Genomic DNA, 19,896 nt, shown 5'->3' on the forward strand with positions numbered 1-19,896 from the left:
GTGAGCTGTGGTGTAGGTGGCAGACGCGGCTCAGATCTGGCATGGCTGTGGCTGTGGTGTAGGCCGGCACCTGAGCTCTGGTTCCCTAGCTTGGAAACCTCCATATGCTGCAGGTGTGGCCCTAAAACAGGGGGAAAAAAAAGATTAACTTGGTGAAATCCCAAGATGCCATCCCAGAGGAGGCTGACATCTCCACTGTTTCAGATTTTGACGGGAAACGCGTGCCCTCTCATGGTAACTCGCTCCTCCGTGTGTTCGAGCCGCACTCGTGGCTGATGGTTTTCTCTGCCCGCAGCAGCTCCAGGAATGCCGACTCCTGAGTTTTGCAGGAAGGGGTGAGCTGCCAGCATCACGAGCCTCCTCTCTGGCCTGGCTGCTGGATGCGCCTTGCTTCCTGTGTCGTGAGCCAGCTCTTCTAAGTCCAAGACTCTAGGCCAGAGGTCTCCAGACAGCGTTCACAGAGAGGCTCCGAGTGGGGTGCAAGAGGGGCCTGGGCTGGGAACCTCCTCAGAGAGGGAAAAATCGCCAACAGGTGTTCCCGAGGAGGGGGTGGCCGACACCGCACCCCGTCCCCGCAAACACAACTTCTGGCCCCCTTTTCACCCATGGCCTAGCCTGAGCTCCAGGGGCGGTGGCGGGGGGCGCAGCCTCCAGCCAGAGTGACACTTAGTGTGGCCCGGGGGACAGTGTCCACACCTGGGTGGACGGGGGCCTGTCCTGAGCTCCGTGCTGGGCTCTGGGGCCTGGGCACGTTGCCCGGCTACACACTGCCCCTGCCTCCTGCCCCTGGCAGCATCAATGTATGTGCTTCGTCCAGGGATTGGGGTCTTTTCTCAGAATCGCTGAGCAGCCCCCCACCCCCGCTGGAAAGGCCGCAGGTGGAGGGAGAGGTGGCCGGAGTCTTGAGCAGCCACTCCAGGTTGGGGGCTGCTGCCAGGCGGGTGGATGCGCTGGCCCAGGGCAGGATGCTGGATGCTTGTGTATCCATCAGGTGCAACAGCCAGGCCCAGGGCAGGGGGTGGCTGACCGGGAGCTGCAGAGCATCGCTGTCTTAGCCCTGGTGCTCCAGGGCTGCTCAGAGGGGAGGAGGAGAGCAAGCGACACAAACTCCCCCGGGGGGGCCTCCCCGCCACCCTGCCCTGGATGGGACCTCCCTGGGAGCCTCAGACTCTGCACGCCCAGCCCTGACCTGTCTGGCCCGATCTTTCCAGACACACGGACGGTTTGGGTTCTGTTTTCTCTGTCTCCGCTTGGTGGTTCCACAGATGTGGTTTGCAGCGTGTCACCGTGTTCCCAGAACAAGCAGAGCAGAGTCACTGCTGGCAACTTACTTGGGGTCTCAGCTTCCTCAACTGCAAAATGGGGACAAAACCCCACACGGGGAGCAAACCTTTCTCATGGGCATTCGTGACAACCAGCAAGGTCATCTGAATGAAGCATCTGGTGATCTGACTCAGAACCAGTAGGTTCTCAGCAGGACCCTCTGCAGAAGCGCCCTGGGACCGGCCTGCACTCCCAGGTACATCACCCGGTGGTCAGGGGACCTCCTGGCATGAATAGACACGTGACACCGCCCTCCGGGAACACCAGGCTGGCCGTTACCTTTGTTTCTCTGGTTTGTTTTTCACCCAGATGGTTGATCTCAGGGCACGGGGACTATGCAGGGGAGCCCAGCCTCCGTTCGCACAGGCCCTTCCACCTGTTCGGTAGAAGAGGTCGAGAGAAAGGTTCTCTCTGCACACACCCAGTCCCAAGTGAGCTGTAGTTTCTGTTTCAAAGCAGGGAAGGGGCACAGTGTTAGCAGAAGCTTAGCTAAGCCACCGTGCCCAGTCCTCGGACCTCGAACCCACTGAGAGTGTATTTTTAGCCGGAGAGGAAGGGCCAGCAGGCACCTCTGTCCCACACCCGCCCCTCCTCCCACCCTCTCTGTCCCTTATCCAGGAAGAGGCCAGCAGACTGTGCAGAGCGACTAGTGTCAGGTGCCAGCAGAGGCCGAGGCCCTCGGCTTAGTCAGACATGCAGGTGAGCAAAGAAAAGCGAAGGGGCTAGAAGCAGATGCTTTGCCAGAGGGATGTCTGATGCTCCAGGGCTCTCCTGGGGGCGCCCTGGTCAAGGTCAAGGAACCACAGAAGAATGTCGCCGGAAACTGTGCTGTGCCCAGGGAGGGTCAGGTCCCGGCATTAGTCTCAGGTCCCAGGAACGGGCGCCGGGAGAAGAGTGCTGTGACTCTTGTCTCACCTGGCCTGAGTGCTGGTGATTAGAGCAGGTGCTGGGGCGGCTCTCAGAGCAGATGCCAGCAGGATGTGGGCTCCTCTGAGCCACTCTGCCCCATGGGGTTTTGAGCCTCAGGCTTCTAAGGGGAGCCCTTTAGCAAGTGCCCTCATCCCATCCCCTCCCCTTCCCCCCCCCCCCGCCCAACACAATTCCTTCCCCACCAACTAGGGGCTTGAGGAAAATGACTAAGGATCCAGGAGGTGGCTCAGGGGACCTCGGGACTCATGCTGGGGACGACAGCTCTTTTCTAGGGTAGGGTGCCCCTCTGTGGAGCTGCCAGCTATGAGAGGGGACCAGGATGCCCGAATGCTGGATCAAACCTCTCCTGAAGGCCTCTGAACCATGTTCTCTCCCCTGAGGTGACCAGCATATGGTCCATTTTGTTTACATCCATTTGAGCTGTTCACATCCCTGTCAGCTTACGATGCCAAAAGTCCTAACAGAGTGCTCAAAACTTCCACCTAAATGAAGTTAGATCACCATTTGCTAACAACTGTCATGCTTGCAGAATTTTATGAGGGGAAAAAAAGAAGCCTTTTTGACACATTGGTGTGATAGTAACCCACATCCAGAGAGTAGCCTGCGTAATGGGGAACCCGAATGGCTGCAAGGTGTGAAGACCTGGAATTCAGGTGAGGGAGAGGGGCCCCTCGCATCTGCCCAGGTCCCCTCACACCCGCCCAGGTGCCCTCACACCTGGGAATCCAGGTGCGTGAGAGGGTCCCCTCACACCTGCCAGGCCAGCAGAGGCCCACGTGCAGACGGATCCCATCCTCAGAAGGTGAAAGAACCAGCCTCTGCTTGGACCAAAGGCAACACAACAAACAACAGCAGATATAACCTGTTTTCCGAACTGGCCCAGCCGTGAGGAAGCGGTCCTGGAAACCGAGGGTAACCCTCAGGCGCCACAACTGCGAGCACACGGGAGCGAGGCTCCTGGGAAGGGCTGCCCTGCGCGGTGCCCTCCCTCGGGGGCTGATCGATGCCCCACCTTCTCCAAGCACAGACGGGAAGGACCTTGGGACGAGTGTCAGCAGCTGAGTCCAGGTTCTGGGTTCCCCATTGACCACACCCGGGCTCAGGCGTGCAACCTGGGGCCTGACTGACACCCTGGAAGTAAACACCCTCTGGGGCCAAGTCCACGAATCCCGTGCTCCAGCGCTCCTGGATCTGGGGTGACAGTCCCACTGCCACCATCGTCCTCCCGAGCTGGGGACTGCACGGTCCCCACGCGGTGAGCCCAGCCAGCCTCGGGCCGGGCGTCGCCCTGAGCAACGCGTCTTCTCACGTCCAGGTCTGGGGAAAGCGCGCCCCTCCCAGCCATGGGGGGTTAAATATGTCCTCTGCACAGAGCGTTTTTTCTCATTTGTTTCTTAACAGACTTTCCATAAAACAGTATGTTACTTCTTTAGTCTTATTACTCCTTTATTTGAGTTGAGATTTTGAAAACACATCGTTTGGATGCCAAGATTAACAAAACCTGGCTCTTTATGATGTTGGGAATTGACCCAACAATTCACAGATTTAAAAAAAAAAAAGCTCATCAAGCTGGAAAATTGTGCATTTTGTTCCTCGGATGATCCCAGTGACCCCCCAGGCCCAGTTCCTCCCACTGTCCATTTGGAGAGTCGTAAGGACTAATAAGAAACAAAACAGAAGCGTCCTGCCTTCCTTTCCACGTCCTCTCTCTCTTGTGTTGCGAGCGTCTTCCTGTCCACCGCTCTTCTGTGTAAACAGCGGGGTCTCTGAGCAGCCGCCCCTCCCCCACCACTCCCCCTCCCCCGTTCTTTCCACCCCTCATCCCCCCACCCCCACCCTCCAACTTCCAGAGCAGGACGGATGTTGGACCAGCAGCTGCCAACTGCTAGGCGGCCAAGGGCAGGGGGTATGGGTGGCCTCAATCAAAAGATGGGCAGGACCAGGCAGAGTCCTCCTAGGACGTGGAAAACAGAGGGACCAGGCTCACGGCGGTGGGAACTGAGGCCAAAAGCACGTGCACCTGGAGGGATGGCAGGGATGGAGATGCAGCGACACTGGGCCCCCAAACACGCGGTAGAGAGAGAGGGGCCGAACTCTCCAGGAGAAGAGAGAGCTGGCAGAGAGCAGAGATAACCACACTGTCCCGGAAGAAGGGCCGCCTGATCCTCGATGCCCTCAAGTCCAGACCACACATTCTGGGGTCACAACTGCGTGCTGACCTCCCTTAGGGCCCCTGCCACCTCCTCCCGACCCTTCTGAGGAATGAGCTGCATGTCACCTGGTCCTGACGACTTCACGGGCCCTTGGGTATTTCTGTCTGCCCAAGCCTCTGGTCCATTCTGTTCCGTGCGCTCAAGTGCTGGTCACACACCCAGGGCAACTCTCCACCCAAAGGGCAGGAGCTGGAGGAGAAACCGTCCCCTTCGCTGGCTCAGGAGGACAATTCTGCTCAGAGGGCCCCCCGCAGAGTGGAGCCCCATCAACCACAATGTGACCTGCTCAGCAGCACCCCGTGGACCAGCTTTCCTCCTTTCTGGCTCCATTCCCCAATCCCCAGTCCCTTGCTCCCTGGAAACTTTACACAAGAAGCCACCTGTACTGAAGTCTTGTCTCAGACTCTACTTTGAAGGGGAAGCCAAGAGAAGACACCCCTTTTCTTGAGATGACAGACATGAATCTCTCTTGCTGGCAACCAAGACAACTCAATCCAGAGGTTCTTTAAAAGGCAGTTTGAACATCTACTTCTGGGAACACGACACAGTAAGTTACACACAACAAATTCCTCCTGAAAACAAATATGCTGGGGGAAAAAAACATTTTGAAATCTCCTTAAAAGCAATGAGGAACTAACAAAGTAATAAGAAATCAACAGTATAAAATACACAAGAAAATGGGATCCAGGGAGACAAATAGAGCATGTCAGCTGCTAGTGGCCTGAGGGTATTTGAAGACTCAGGCAAACCTGGGCTGCGGCCTTGTCTGTTTTCGTGATTCAGAAACCTCTCTAGATGGGGGTTGAATGAAAGACCCTCTCCATATGGATCTGAGACCCCCAGAGGACAATTGCTGCCCCAGAAATGGAAATGGAATTCTAGAAAAATGTAACCCACAAGAAGACAGGAGAAAAGACAAGAGAGGAAGGGGAAAACAGAGAGAACAAACAGAAAACCCCTTAAAACGCAGAGTTAAAGCTAAAGCTGTGCTGAGAGGAAAATTTATAGCACTGGGTGTTTACATTAGGGAAGAGAAAAAGTCTCAAATCAGCATCTGGGCTCCCATCTGAAGAACCCATAAAAAGAACGAAAGAATTCATAACAAATGGAAAAAACTGATAAAGAACAGAAATCAATAATATTGAAAACACAGCAATAGAGAAAATCATAAAATAAGGGATAGTACTCTGAAATAATTGATACAGTTGGTAAACCTCTACCAACACTGACAAAGAAAAGACAAAAATGATGAATAATGAAACAAAAGATGTCACTGTAGATTCTTTAGACCTTGAAAGGATAGTAAGCAAATATTCCCCATTTGTCAAATTAGATGAAATGGATCAATTCCTCAGAAAAAAAAAATAGCAGAACTCACCTAATAGGAAATGGATCATTTGAATAACCTATAAGTATTAAGGAAATTACTTCACAATTAAAAAAAAACAAGACAAATAAACAAAAAAGAACTCTCTGGGCCTCGGTGGTTTCACTGAAAAATTCTACCAAATGTTTAAAAAGGATTAACATGAATTTTACACAATCTCCCTCAGAAAACAGAAGAGGAAGACTTCCTGATCCATTTCTATGAAGTGAGCATCATCCTGACACCAAAACCAGACAAAGAAAGTACCAAAAACACAAAACGAGAGACCAGTCTCTGTCATAAACACAGACACAGAAATCCTCAGCAAAATCCTGGCAAAAAAGTTCCCCAACACATAAAAATAACTATACAACATGACCAAGGAGGACCTATTCTGGGCGTGAGAGCTGATTCCAGATTTGGAAATTAACCCATAAAATCCATCATATTAAAAGGCTACGGAGAAAAATGAAACTGTTAAATCATTTGATGTATTCAACATCCATTTATGTTAAACAAAATAAAACAGGGGAAAAAATGTACAAACCACATACCTGACAAAGGACTAGTATCTAGAATATGAAAAGAACTTCCAAATATCGAGTAAGAAAATACATTGAACAATTCCATTAGGAAATGGGCAAAAGATATCGACAGACATTTCTCCAAAGAGGGCACACGGAGTGTAAATATGCACAGGAAACATGCTCCGCCTCATTGGCCAGCATAGAAATGCAAATTCACACCGAAACGGGGCATAATGATACATCTGTCAAAATGTCTGAAAAAGAATAAGGGATAACACCCAACACTGGTGAGGATGTGGAGAAATTCAATTATTTATATGTGGTTGGTGGGCATGTAACATGACACAGCTGCTCTGGGAAAGGACTTCGGAAGTTTCTTCAAACACTAAACATGCAGCTACTCTATGACCCAGCAATGTCACTCCCAGGCATTTGTCCCAGAAAATGAAAACTTAGGCTCACACAAAAACCCATACACAGATGTCTATAGCAGATTAATTTACAATCGCCCCAAACTGGCAGCAATCTGGAATTCTTCAACAGGTGAGTCGATGCGAGCTAGGGTGCACCCACACCAGGGAACACCACTCAGCAGTAATAGGAATGAACTCCTGAGACACACAACAGCCTGGATGCACCTCCAGAGAGCGATGGATCGGGAAAATAGCGAATTCCCAAAGACCACGAGCCAAGTCGTCCTAGTCACGCAACATTCTTGAAATGGCAAAATGATGGAACCCGACAGCAGAAGAGCCGTTGCACGGGATCAAGAAGAGGAGGCCGGAGTTCCCGCTGTAGCACAGGGGAAACAACCCAACTAGTATCCATGAGGACATGGGTTCGATCCCTGGCCTCACTCAGTTGGTCAAGGATCCGGCCTTGCTGTGAGCTGTGGTGTTGTTCGAGGATGCAGCTCAGATCCCGCGTTGCTGTGGCTGTGGGGTGGCCTGGCAGCTGTAGGTCCAGTTTGATCTCTGGCCTAGGAACTTGCCTCGGATGCGGCCCTAAAAAGCAAAAAAAAAAAAAAAAAAAAAAAAAAAAAAAAAAAGAAAAGCAAAAGAAGAAGAGGAGGAGGCGGGAGGCAAGTGGGTGTAGCTGTAACAGGGTGGTGTGAGGGTCCCTGGGGCCGTGGACCGTGGCCTGATGGAGGAGCAAACCATCTATCTTCCGACGGTACTGAAGCAGGCTTCCTGGTTGTGACACTGCCCTGCAGTCTTGCAACGTGCCACCATCCGCGTTATTTCTTACAACTGCCTAGGAATCAACTGTCCCAAAATAAGCATCTGAAGGGGAATGGATGTGTGTGTGTGTGGCGGAATCACTTTACTGAAAGGCAGCAATGGAAATCAACTCTGCTTCAGTCAAACTTTTTTTTTTTTTTTTGGTCTTTTTGCTATTTCTTGGGCTGCTCCTGCGGCACATGGAGATTCCCAGGCTAGGGGTGGAATCAGAGCTGTAGCTGCCAGCCTACACCACAGCCACAGCAACACGGGATCCGAGCCGCGTCTGCAACCTACACCATAGCTCATGGCAACGCTGGATCCTCAACCCACCGAGCAAGGCCAGGGACCGAACCCGAAACCTCATGTTCCTAGTCGGATGCGTTAACCACGGAGCCACGATGGGAACTCCCAAGTCAAATTTTAAAAAATGAAAACAATCAAAATAAAAAGTGTAACTCAAGATAAAAAATACATCAAAACAAAGTGGGATGAAGTGGGTACACTGCCCTGTGAGGAAGGCAGCTCCGCTAGCTGTGATGTTGGGAACGGCAGGGAGGACACGGGCCCGGGTCCGAGCGGGAGGGGCTCTGGGGACACTGCGCATGGCCCTTGGTAGAGATAAGCCTCTACGGCTGGCATCGAGAGTCAGGCTTCTGGCTCCTGACCTGTGTGGCTTCTGGTCTCAGTTTTAACAGACACACACGCACCGCCCCCTGCCCCGCAGCTGTGGAAGATTCAACCACGATTCAGCCCTTCACAGTTTTGGAGGACAAACAAGCTGGTTCTTATCTGTACTCACTCCGTGCCACGCGGATCAAGGGTGAAGATGAAGGACCTTGTGCCAGCCTGGTAGCCGTTCACTGCCCTCAGGAGGGCCTCCAGGGCCTCTGCCCGCGGGGCTCAGCGTACGTCTGCTGGGGGCTGCTTGCTCCTGGCTCTGAACTAGGAGCCACGGATGCAGTCCATCCTCCGGCCCGGACTTGCAAAGGAGCCCCAGCCAGGTGTCCGCCCATCAGCTCTGGCCACCGCACCCAGCCACGGCAGGGCCTGAAGCGACGCGTCCCTTGGAAAGGAGCTGTGCCTTTGGGTGTCCTTCAGCCTCTGTCACAGCCAGGTCCATGTCGGGCAGCGGACGGCTCTGCCTGAATCTGCCCCCCCTGCCTTTGCAGAATGAATGGCCTCTGTCCGCCACCACCAAGCTTTTCAAAACTCCGCCAGCCATCTCGGCCCTGTGTGGCCGGGTCCAGCTGGGAAGGGGGAGGTCCAGCCCCGGGTGGTGGAGCTGCTGGTTCGGGGACCCAGGCTTCTGCTGTTTTCCTGGGAATCAAAACCACAGAACACCCGCAGGTCCATCGGTCTCCGGACGGGCGACCCCCCCAGGAAGCGCGCCTGCCAGATGTCCCTGCCAGCTCTTCTTGGGAACACACACCCAGGCCGTGCACGTGCGTGCGTGCACACACACCCATGCACACCCATGCACACACGTGCACATTAATCAGAGCTCTGTCTCCATTATCTCCCTGACCTCGCGCCAAAGCTGCCTGATGGAGGCGGTTCCCATCGCATGAGGCCCGCGGATGCTTTCCGAGGGCTGGGAGGGTTTTGTCAGCTGGGTTCCTTCCAGCATGAGTCACTGACCGCCTCTTCTCCGTAATGAGTGTTCTGGGAGTTGCTGGTGTAACTCTGGTAAAGTCTGGAGAAATTAATCAAAGTGTATCTTGCACTTGAAATGCAGTCAGAACCGCCATCCGGCCAAATCCCCCGGCCCTGCCTGGCACACAGACAGTTCGAGCCTTCCCTCCTCTTCATTTTTTTTTAATTAGTTTGCAATTCCCTGTTGCTCAACGTGCCTTCCTCCCTCCATCTGGCACTTTCCTCTTCAGTGTTTTGTTCTGGGAGGTTTTCTTCACTGTTTTCCCAACCACGGCAATTTCTCAACCCACTGTACAGCGTCCGTCTCAACAACACGGTGCTCATGGAACCGGGCGCTGAGGACCGGGCCCAGGCCTTGCTCTCTCCTGCGCCGCCCGGGGTTGGGGCCGCCATCGGATCCAAGACGGAGGAGTTTGCCGCCAACTGCCAAACTCGACCTGCACGCCTGCAGAGCCAGTGCCACGCTCCAGCCTGGCAGGTGCCGGAACATGGGGTGTTTCTAGCGCAAAGATGATCACGTCCAGAAAATCCCCCGTTTCACTGGAGAGGCTGAAATTCAAGCCCGTGATGCCCCGAGCATCCACCTGGACAAGGAACTCTGACCAGCCCAGCAGGCCGAGCCCGTCTCTGCAGTGACCAGCCCAGGAGGCCGGCTGCTGTGAGGGAATCAGACAACTGTCTCCAGGATCCAGTCCAGGAAGTGAAACAACAACCCAGTAACGATTGGCCCCAAAGAACCAGGACGTGATTAATAGCTGACAGCATCTCTAATTTCTGTCAAACATGCACCCCAACCAATGACAGAGTGGTGAGCGCACCCCCGCTTCCCCGGGCCCTGCCCCCCAGTGGGGCGCTCTGGGGCTGCCCCTTGTCCACTGTGAAGCTCCCCCAGTCCTCTGCCGGCCATGAGTCGCCACGACCCCAGGTGGTGGTGGCCGGGTCCCTGGCCCAGATGGTGGTGTCCGGGGAGCTCCCTCGTGACGGGTGCGTCACAGGCCTGGCAAGACCTGAAGGGGAAGCTGGACCCTGGACCCCACACCAAACTCACGTTCCCCCACGGACTTCCACAGACCAGGAAACCCTGGTCTCCAGAGCTTGCAGCCACTCCAGCTGCGTCAGGACACACTCTTCTTCCTACTCTGGTGGGAGCAGAGTTGGCTCTGTTACCCGAAGGCCTGGGGACTTGGAGCCCCAGGGACACTGAGGTTAATGGGGGTCCCCCAAGCCCTGAGAAGAAGGTGAGCACCAGCCAGAGGCTGGGGTGGAAGATGGCTACTCTGGGTACAGACCCCAACTCACCTGTTCCAGACAAGGGTCTTTGTGACCAGGGACCCCATCCCAGCAGCGCGTAGAAGGAACGCAGGTCCCTGCAGAGCCTGGGACCTGCCCAGACTGGGGGCTCCTCATGCTAACACAACTCTCTGGTGTCAGAGACGGCTGGTCCCTGGCCCCGTGTGGGCAACACGTTCCTAGCCTTCTCCTCCAAGGCGTGATCACCTAAAGATGCTGCGTCATCAGAGGGTCTCTCGGCATCAGTCTCCAAAAAGAGATGTTCCTTCTGGTCACTTTGTTTTGAAGCCTTGAGTCTTTTCCGAATTTTGCTTGACAAGGAAGCAAAACTCACCAGCTCTGCTCTCTCTCCACCCTTCCCGATGCCCATACTTTCTCGAAATAATAATCTGGTACCTTCGGTCTTGTTCTAGGTTTTCTTACCTCGCGCTGTGCATCTCAAAGAATGTTCAGAAACAAATTCTATTCCATGAAGAGGACCTGCCCTGGAGAGGATGAGGTGCCTCTGATAACCCATCGGGATAGAGGGTCTGGGGGCTTCTGACCTTTCATTCCAGAGCCGCAGTTCTCTGCCAAGGGCCATTTTTCTCAACCCATCAGATAAAGCGTCTGGGGGCTTCTGACCTTTCATTCCAGAGCCGCGGTTCTCTGCCATGGACTTTTTTCCCCAAGGACTTATGGCAATATCTGGACACATATTTGGGTGTCACACAGGGGGTGGGGTTACCAGTAGTAGAAGCCAGGGATGCTGCTGAACACCCTTCAGTGCCCTCAGCTGACATTCCCCCCCCCCCCCGCTCCGCCCCCTCAGCAAAGAAAGACCTGGTTCAAAATGTCAGTAGGGCAGAGGCTGAGAAACCCTGCTCTAGGTTAATTCCAAATATCCTGGAATTTCTTTTGTTTGGACGAGCTCTTGGCTTCAGTGACTGCTCTCGGCGTCTCTCCGGTTTAAATGCATTTATTTCCACTCTTCACACAATGTGTGTTTATTTCTCCTGATGTGATCTGTCGCCATTTTTAAACACTCCCTCCCGTTTCCTTAGACCGTCTTGAGATCCTGGGTGGTACACGCAGTGTCATCGTCTTTGACGCAGACGCCTTTGCAGCCTCTCCACGTGCCGCTGTGGCCACTTCGGTTTTTCTGTGCAATTCTTTTCCGTCGCTTCCATCTTGAGAGGCTGGACCATATTTTTATTGATTCCATATCTAGTTTTATTTCAGTCTTCATCTCCTCACGGGTCCGTTTGTTACAGGAAAGTGTCTTTCATCACCGCGTGGTGGGGCGCCTCGTCTACACTTTTGAACTCCTGGGCGTTTCGCTGCCTGTGGCCGGAGAAGGGAGTGCGTGTTCCAGCCTCTCTGCGTGCGGATGAGGGGCGTGTCCACTGGTGGGGCCGGTGCAGGTGCGGGGGGCGCGGGGGGGGGGGGTCTTCCTATTTCGTTTCCCCTGAACGCCTTTTCTCTCTCCTCCAGCAGGTGCCCAAATGCAGATGGTGTGAGACACGTTTCCGATCTCCACGCCTCTCCCACTGCAGGCCGGCTCCCGCCCAGATCCCCACCTGGAACACGCCGTGGGCCCCGCCTGCTGGGCCCAGACCTAGGCCAGCCCTCCATTCTCAAGCCAGGTCAGGGCTCTGCTGGGACACAGGGCAGGGACAGCCAAGTCCACGCCCTAGAAAACGTGCAGACTCTGGATTCCCGCAGAAGGGGCCACCCCTCCCTGTTCACGAGCGCTCGCCCCCGCCTGAGGACACAGAGGCCTCTGCCTCCTGGGACAGCACGGCCCCCCGGGCCCACGGCCTCCTGTCACCAGAGCAGTATGGAGGTTCCAGTCACAGTGTCACCTGACTACGGCCATGGGACTCGGCCGACATGACCCACAGGAGCCGGGAGGGCACTGAGGGAGCTGGACCTCTGGGTGACTGGCAGCATCGCCAGGGGCGAGCGAGCACAGTGATGGGAGCTCTCGGGAGAAGCCCCTGGAGGCCGAGTTCTTGCAGAAGCATGGAGAAGCCCTGGTCCTCTCCAGTGATGGAGGGAAGCAGGAGCTGCCGTGGGGATGAGGAAGGGGAAGGGATCAAAGGAGCTCGAGGCCAGCCAACCACCCGGGAGCCGCACTGCCCCAGTACGGAAGCCTCATGCACCTGCTGGTGGGCGCAGTGCTGCTGAGCTGGGGAAGGGTATCCTTGGGGGGCCCAGGGTAGGGGAAGGGCTGTTGCAGAGCCGGGCTCCCGCATAGCAATGAGGTGTCAAAATCCTGTTAGGTTAGAGGCTGAGGGCACAAATACGTGGTGAGTGGGAGTGGGAGGGGCAGCCTGCAGGGCTCGTCCCATCCCCAAGAGCCGCAGGGTCACCAAGAGAGTGTGACACCTCTGGGCAGTAGACGGGTGGCCAACATGCATTCCTATATGTCACCACCCCTTGCCCCGCGCGCGTGAGGCAGGCAGGGAGCACACGGTGCTGGAGCAGAAAAGGCTTCGGGCTGAGGATCAAAGAGCCAGAGAAGGCAAGTCTCAAAGGGACCCGCTCCCCCCTTGCTGGCTGGGCCCCCCGGGGTGGCTCTGACCCTCGGTTTCCTCATCAGAATACTGAGGACACAGTAGCAGCAGCCCACCCTTCCTAAACAGTCGTTGGGAAACTCATCCTAGGGCTCCGTGGGGCTGTGCGACGTGACCTTCCCAGGCCAAGGACTGGACCCCACCTGCCGCTGCTGTTGGTCAGTGCACCCCCAGAACCCCAACGCCAAGTGTCCCTGGGGGTTGTCTTCCAGAGAACCAAAGCCCCTTCCACGTGTTTGGTTTTATTTTATTTTTATTTTTTTATTTGGGGCAGAATTCAAACTCACACCACAGCAGCAACTCCAGCCACGGCCGTGACACCACCAGGTCCTTAACCCGTTGAGCCATGAGGGAACTCCCCACATGTTTGATTTTAATGTGAGGGCTACTGTTGGGCAGAAATTGACCTCCCACTACCCACCCTGGGTGCAGATTGCAACCCCCCCTCCCAGCTCCTTTCGGGAAAGAGGAGAAATGTCGCAGGGGGTGGGTTTTCTCCGTGCAATTTTGTTCTTATCCTAGACTTTCCTTGCAATAAGCCTCAGAGCATCCTCCAGAAACAGAGCTCTCCCACCAAGCATTAATGCAAAATCTGGATTTCACCGAAGGTTTTGTAAGAGGAAGGGACACCCCCCCCCAGCTCTGGTGGCAAGTTTCTGGGATCCCGCTTCCTGCCTTGCTCTCTGGCGCCTCCTCCAGGCAGGGCCTTCCCTTCCTTCCCTCCTGGAGCCCAGCTTTGCTGCTTCCAAGACCTTGTGATAGGGCTCTGGCCCCGGCAAAATCAGCCCATTAAATGAGCAGGGTAGTATTTACTGGTTACTGAAGACGAGTTTGCTCGGAGTTTCTTCTTATCCACACGAGCCGGTTATCAGGTTCTTCCCACCAGCTACCTAAACCATGTCCCCGGAGAAGAGGTCAGGTCGATAGATTTCTCTGTCTCACAAAGATGTGGGTAAAACAGACACCCAGCAAGCACGGGTACCTTGCTGCCGTGGGTTGACTAGCAGTGTCTCCAAAATTCACGGCCACCCAGAACCAGACGGCCATGGGGTCTTTGCAGATCTTGAGATGAGGTTATCCTGGTGTAGGCTGGGCCCCAAATCCAATAAACAGAGTCCATGTAAGCAGAGGTGTGGCCTTGGACCCTGAGGGAAGGTCGTGGGAAGAAAAGGCGGGAACTGGGGTGATGCAGCCACAAGCCAAGGAACTGCTGGAGCCACGGGAAGCTGGAGGAGGCAGGGCATAAGGGGCGGGGAGGGCGAGGCCCCACCCACCCCGGACCTCAGGCTCTAGCCTCAGGGCTGTGAGACCACGCGGGTCTGTTGTTTTAAGCCTCTGGTTTGTGATCACCACTAACAGTGGCCACAGGGAAGACCCTGGGCACACAAGCTGAGAAACAGAACCTCCGGGGCAGTGCCGCTCAGACTGGCAAGCTCGTCCCTGCGGGGGTCTCCCTGGGGGAATCCCGGTTTCAGCCCTGCGTTCGTGTTGCTTGTGGACCCAAACTGTCTCCCATGGACGGCTCAGGAACTAGGCGGTCCTCTTTCTGTGACTGAGAGTCCTGAGTGTGCCATTTGTTGTCTGTAGGTTTAACTCTGGTTCCCTGGCAACCCCGCCCAGGCTGTGCCCAGCAGGTGCCCTCAGCAAAGCTCAGGAAGGTGGGAGGAGCCAGAAGGACCTTGCAGGCCAGCGCTGCCCTAGAGAACCTTCCAGGTTGCCTGGCATCAGTCACGCAGTGGCAGCTTCCTGGGTCACTTGGCCCAGCTTCCGGTGGACTCCCCCACTGGCAGGCCGACGGCCTCCAGCGAGGGTTACAGGGACTGTTTCTCCCGCCTTTCTGTGATTTCTAGAGGGACTTTGGAAAGGCGAGACCCCTCAGAAATGCCAGTTGCTGTGAGGGTGATTTTTCATGGCCATCTGGGTACAGAACCCTCTGGGGGCTGAAGGCTGGGGGGCGTCTGGCCTGTGCCCCCATAGATGCTGTGGTTGATTTGAATCTCCTGAGGCTGTGCCTGGGAGGGAGGAGGCTGGGGAGCCTCCATCTGCTGGTCGAGGGTCCCCACCTCCCAGGTGGCTGGGCCCGCGCCCAGCCAGCCTCTCCAGCCCCTCTGCAGCCTGACTCACTTCGTTTTCTTTGCTCTCAGGTCAGTCCTGTGGCCGAAATCTGGCAGCCACTTCTTTCAGGCCCTTTTCCTGTCATAAAAGACATTCCTGTTTAGTACAAACTTTGTTTCTTTTGTTTCCAGTTGACTGCAATGTTCAAAGAACACAGTAAAATGAGTGCCTTCCTTAAAATACAAAAAAATCAAAAGTAAAAATCAGCCCTAAATTCCCGCCAGGAAGAAGACTCAGAGCTCTTCCTGGGACCTTATCTGCTCTCATTTCTCCTCTCGGGTTGGCTCTGTGTCTCCTCCAAGAAGCAGGACAGCTTAGAAACAGGCACTTGGGCTGGCAGAGCTTAAAAACGTGCATACACATGCTGGGCTCACACTTGGGCCAAGATCTGGTCCCTGGAGCCCAAAGAACCTGAGAACAGCGACCCTCCCAGGCAGTCCAGGCCCAGCTTGGGTTCGCAGGTGTGGATTGGGCCCCTCAAGTGTTCCAGGGGGCTGGGGACACAAAGCTCTCTTTGCTGGGGTTAATGGGGAGCGTTGTCCGGGGGTGCTGCAACAGGGATCCCATTAGATGGTCCCAGGCTACAGGCACATCCATGTTCTACCCAGCCAGGGCCCGAGGCCAAAGTTTCTGCGTCTGCCCCTGTCCTGCCCCTCCTTGGCCCCTGTGCCCACCTGTCCAGGAGCAGAAGATACTCCCGACTCGATACTCCCGACAGAGCATTTGGGGCTCTGTGCCCTACTGGTCCCCAAAGCACTGATTTAAGCAGAGGACCTTGCTGACGTCCCTTGGACTTTGGGACACCTATGTCCCACCCCCACATTGATCCCCCATGGTCATCTTCCCAGGAGTCCCTGGAAACAAAAGAACCCCTTGGGAAAGCCTGCTGACCTTGGAAGTTGAATGTTTCCTCCCAGATTAACTCCAGACTTTGGACATATTTCTCAACCTCTCTGACCCCCAGGTTGTTCACTTGGAATGTGGGGTGAAGCCTAGGGTTAACCAGAGGAGAGTCCTCCCCACTCCCATTGAAATAGTGATGAACATTCACAAAACAAACAAACAAACAAAAAACTGAATAGCTGCATCAGAAACTTTGTATATGGTGTGAGGTAGGGATACAACTCATTTTTTGTAAATAGATATTCAGTTGTTCCAGCACCTTTGATTAAAGAGTGTCTTTTGGAGTTCCTGTTGTGGCACAGTGGTTAACAAATCTGACTAGGAACCATGAGGTTGTGGGTTCAACCCCTGGCCTTGCTCAGTGGGTTAAGGATCCGGTGTTGCCGTGAGCTGTCATGTGGGTTGCAGACACGGCTTGTATCCCACATTGCTGTGGCTCTGGCGTAGGCCAGTGGCTACAGCTCTGATTGGACCCCTAGCCTGGGAATCTCCATATGCCATGGGAGCGGCCCTAGAAAAGGCAAAAAGACAAAAAAATAAGAAAATTAAAAAAATAAAGAGTGTCTTTTATCCAATGAGTTATCTTGGCATCATGGTTGAAAATTAAGTGACCATGTCTGCTTGATCCTCTTTTCTAGATGCTCTGTTCTGTTCTCTATATATCTGTATGGTTATCCGTAAGCTAACGTCCAAATCTTGATGTCTGTGGTTTTAGAGAAAGCCTTGAAATCAGGTGGTATGTCTTCCAACTCTGTACTTTTTCCTTTTTTTCTAAATTATTTTGGCTATTTTAGCTCCATTTAGGTCCTTTTTGTATAAATATAAAATCAGCTTTGTGACTTCTACCCCCCAAAAAACATCCAGAGTTTTTATTGGGATTGCATTAAAATGTAGGCCACTTGAGAAGAGCTAGCATCTCAACAGTACTGAACTTTCTGATTCAGGAACATGATATAAAATTCTATTAAGATAGATCTCTAATTTTTTAATATTTTCTGCTTTTCAGCACACCAGTCTTGCACATTTTTTGTTAAATGCCTTCACTGTATTTCATATTTTATGCAATTGGCAATGACTACTTTCTAAAGATTTCAATTCCCATTTTATTTTTATTAATGTATAGAAATGCAGCCAATTTTTGAACATTGATCTGCTGTTCTGCAACTTGCCAACTTATCACTTCCGGTGGGGGAATTTTCGTCTTTTCATTGTGGAGTCATCCCACTGAGGGCCAAGGGATGCCTCTCCATTGCTTCGAGTGTTCAGACTCACAGAGAGCACCATAATCTATTCACAAAAGTCTTGCACGTTTCAATCATTTTATTCTTGGCTATTTCTGTCCATCGTAAGCAGATTTTTTTTTATTACATTTTTTCTCTTTTGACTGATTAAATAAGATGGCGTAGGTAGGTTTTCTAATAGAAAGTCATCCTGCTCTTCTGCAATAGCCCCTGCTGAGAATGTAGTATTCATTTAATAGACTAAGGCATTGATTCACAAGTGTTTTATTTCATATTATTGGGCTTCCCTTCATAAGTGACATAGTCTTCTTTTTGCATTATTCTTGTCTATTTTGAGAATTAAAATTAAATAAGTTTATAAAATGTGTTGGGAAAGTTTTGATGTTTTTCTGTTTCAAATCACTGCGTAACACATAGGGAACATATGCTCTGTTAATATGTAAAATCATTCAAACCATCTAAATAGGCACCTATTTTGGAGATAATACTTTCACAGTATTCTCAGACTTTAATGCTTTTGGTTTATTTAGGTTTTACTGTTTCTGAAACTAATGTTGTAATTTGTATATTCCTTTAAAATCATCCATTTCATTGAGATTTAAAAATTTCTATATGCTGTTTTCCACCATTATAATCAGAATTTGCTGTTTCCTCCATTCCTAATTTTGCTTATCTTTTTTTAAAATAAGGGTTTTTTTTTTTGCATTTACCTTTGTCTTTTTTTATTATTAAAGTATAGTTGATTTGCAATGTTTCATCCAGTTCTGTTGTACAGCAAAGTGACCCAGTCACACACATTTCCCTGTGCTGCACAGTAAGGTCCCATTGCCCATCCATCCAAATTTAACAGTTTGCATCCAAAAAAATACGATGATCCAGTGACTTTGTCAATTATATTGATCTTAATAAAAAGAACCAGCTCTTGATTTTGTTTTCAATTCTACTACTTTTTTCAACTTGAAATTTCTAAATTCCTTCATTTTTCTTTTCTTGTTTTCTTGTGTGATTTTTCTTTTTAGTTCTAGGTTCAGTCTCTCTATTAAGACTTCCTTATTACGTGTTTCAGTTATTTAAGCCTATGAATTTCCCTGTGGGTACAGCTTTGACCCCAGCACTAGTAGTAAATTTGAGGATACAGGACCATCTTTGGCTTGTTTAGATAACACACTGAAATTGTTGTGTAAACTGCAATCGCTTCATTATTTTCTAAAGACCCTTTCTCCATCTCCCCAGGGAGAGTCCGATGTCTCCTCATTTGAATTCACAGAGTAACTTGGACAAAGCTGTATGAATTTCTTCTCTCTGTCTACCCCGCTAAACTTCAAACTCTAGAGGGACGTCCTAGTAATTATTGTGCCCGAATCCCTTAATGAAATGGCTGGTATTTAAATCCAGCAATAATAGTAATAATAATAACCCTTGTTCTGTGCTTACCAGGCAATATGCTAAGACTTTCACGTGCACTATCTCAGTTAAGCCCCAAAATAACCCTAGAAGTCAGCATTCTTTTAGCCCCATTTCACAGATGAGAAAACCAAGGCTGAGCTGAGGGTGGCCTGGTAAGTGGGAAAGTTGGGCTTCAGACCCAGGTGGAGGCCAGGCTCAGCTCCTAGGTTTATTGAATCAGCATCTGAGTTTATCCACATTTGGCCTAATGAAAAGACATTTTTTTATTATCCCAATCGTTTAACCAATGCGCTCCTCACTTACAATGGTAAGGACATAATCTGTCCACTTCCTGTAAAGGGCTTGATGAGGACACAATGAGAGAGTTCTCTTCTCCTCTGTCCCAACTTCATGTAAGGTAATTAAAAGTTTTCTTTCTCAGTGCTGTTTTGCAACCTGTAACCTTTTCTGCTCTGTTTCAAGTTTCCTTTTCTCACCATTAGGAAGTAAGTCTGCTGCTTTCTCAACACAGAATACGTGCCAGACATTCCTTCCAGGCCCTCAGCCCCGCTGGCAGCCTCCTGACCTTGCTCCCTGCTCTGCAACTTGCCCTGAACCAGGGATGGGACTTTGAACCTTTTCAAAGTTCTAGCCACGACTGGAACACCCAGATGTCTGAAAAAGAAAATGAAAAAATATCCCTGTGACCCGTCCCTCCTTCCTTCACTTCCCAGGAAATGCAGGGAGCCCCCCACCTCCCAGCGTGGCTTAGGAGGTTGGCTCAGACCGAGGCAGGAAAGCTCTCTGGAGCATCAGCAGTGCTGCGTCTGTGTTGTGATTCTAAAATACAGGTGGGACCACTGACCTCAGGGGCCCTTGACCCCAAATACACCCCATGCACTCCTTACTGGCGACCCACCTATTAGGCAGTGGATCTGACCACATTGCTGCCCAGTTCTGTTGTACAGCAAAGACTCCAGGGGGAGGCCCAGCCCAGCCTGTCCGCCTTTCCTGCCCTATGTCCCACCTTCACCTCTGTGCTCCACGCTCCGGCTCCACTGCCTGCAGCCTCCTCACCATCACTGGTCCTTGTAGAGCTGATCTCAACTCCCTAGACCCCCACTGGGCCCGGGATGAGCCCCTCAGCCCACTCCCCTCTTTCCCCCGA

The sequence above is a fragment of the Sus scrofa genome, chromosome 15, assembly GCF_054392235.1.
Source record: "Sus scrofa isolate SSC_HxYL_T2T_F1_AM1 chromosome 15, Sscrofa_HxYL_maternal_Yorkshire_Landrace_v2.0, whole genome shotgun sequence".
Lineage (NCBI taxonomy): Eukaryota > Metazoa > Chordata > Mammalia > Artiodactyla > Suidae > Sus > Sus scrofa.